The sequence below is a fragment of the Pundamilia nyererei genome, unplaced genomic scaffold, assembly GCF_000239375.1.
Source record: "Pundamilia nyererei isolate P.nyererei 1_Seehausen unplaced genomic scaffold, PunNye1.0 scaffold01558, whole genome shotgun sequence".
Taxonomy (NCBI): domain Eukaryota; kingdom Metazoa; phylum Chordata; class Actinopteri; order Cichliformes; family Cichlidae; genus Pundamilia; species Pundamilia nyererei.
The window spans coordinates 8,223-9,991 of record NW_005188959.1 but is presented as its reverse complement, the minus strand read 5'-3'; the positions used below and the strand labels follow the sequence as shown (position 1 = coordinate 9,991).

Below are 1,769 nucleotides of genomic sequence, written 5' to 3'. Positions count from 1 at the left end.
ATTGGCAAGAGGTTGAAACTCTTCTTTGTCCCTCCCATGGAAAATACTCTGGAAGCACCGTTAATCTACCAATTATTTCATTATTTTGTACAACTTTCTGTGTCATGTAGAGAATATTTATGAAAGTCATCTAAACAAGTTCAGAGGGTAAATGTATAACCACTGCATTTACAAGAATATTTACATTTATTTATCAAAAAACAAATGAAATCATTTTAGTAGCTGTCTTTTATTAAAGATATAAGAAATCTGATAAATGCTGTTTTATCATACCATTTTGGCCTGAAATTGTATAATGAAAAGGTGAAATTTATATAATTCATACAGGTATTTATGCACATACCTGTATGAGGGTGTTTCACGAAATCAACCAAGCATTTGAAGAATTTGTTGATTTTATCATCCTCATGGCGTTTTTGATAGGCCACCAACAATGTTTTAGCAGCTGAAAAGATAAATGAGAGTTTCAGGCTGCTTCACTGTGAATGGTTTTTAGCTGCTTCAGCTGAAAAGTAGAAAAGTATTTAGTTTTCGTTTCCAATTGTTTGTCCAAGGTATACCAGGAGGCATTACTGATGGAGCTTTGGAAAGCGAAGGTTTTCTGTGTCAGAAATTCATTAACAAATTCTTACAGTGTGACAGTTACACGACAAAATGAGCAGATTAATATATGGCATGAAATGATTCAGAACGTACTGACCAATAGGACATGTGGCAGAGAAGAAAACTTTGCATAATTTTATTTAGAAATGGCAATACGGTTTAAGAAGTCGAAGAAGAAATACCCTTTAATTAGTTGGTACATACCCTCCCTGTATTCTTCTGGAAGATTGTTAATGTGTTTGTGCAGCTTCTGGAAGAAATTGCAGACAAATTGATTTATTTACAAATCAAACTACTGTTGATTTGCTGCTTTGACTCACTTAAAGGAATGACAGCTTTATTTTTGTTGTTTTTAATGAAGTGAATACTAATTAAAACTCCTGTTTTTTGCATTTACGTGTGGACGAGGAATACAGAGTTCGTCACGCAACGTCACAGGTACGAGCATTTTTTCACATCATGCTGTGTGCCACGTTATTGTTTACATGAGATTAATTGCAGAATGGCAGATAGTCAGATTAACAGTATTTTGTCACTATCTTCAGGTTTTACATGCTTGCACACACACGCGCAGTTACTGTGCCTCCATTTAGAAAGTCAGAGGCGTTATGGTGTAATTATTTTACATGTAGTTGTTTTTTCCCTGTGTAATAATATTCAACATTGCTATCAATATATTTTTCAAAAAATGCCTCTCTGTGTAAAATGGGCTTAAAAACATAAACAACTGTGGGATACTGTTTGTCCGTGATTTGAACCGGGGGAACAAACCGTGGCAGGATCAGCCTGATATTATTTGTATCCCGCTGTGACTTTACTGTATAAAGAGCAAACATCTCCAACATGTCAGGAGTAGTTAGTCATTATGAGAAGTGTTTGTGAACTAAATATCAAGAATGTGGGATCCTGTTTGTCCGTGATTTAAACAGCCCAGCGCTGCTCCCGATGAAGGGAAAACCAATCCTGCAGGGAGACCTACCTTGGCACTTGTGCAGGTGAAACCAAAGGGAAGATATGCTTCTTTATATTTATAGTCTTTGGCTTAGAATGAAGTTGGTTTGGAAACATATTCAGCGATGCTTCATCTCCTGCTTTGCGTTTCTGTGGGCGCTAGCAGTGTCCAAGCGTTTTGTTTTTTTCCTTTTCATGCCCCCCCCCCTATCATG

The 1,769-nt window shown here is 36.5% G+C and overlaps 1 long non-coding RNA gene across 1 annotated transcript in view; it reads right to left on the bottom strand.

Moving 5' to 3' along the window:
* Positions 1-349: 349 nt before the first annotated feature.
* The window catches only part of LOC102197476 (uncharacterized), a 4,287-nt gene continuing 2,867 nt past the window's right edge, over positions 350-1,769 (bottom strand). Inside the window, exons 4-5 of the long non-coding RNA XR_312538.1 lie at positions 808-853; positions 350-445 (exon numbers count right to left, since the gene is read on the bottom strand). This is a non-coding gene — a long non-coding RNA (uncharacterized LOC102197476). The remainder of the gene's footprint in view (positions 446-807; positions 854-1,769) is intronic.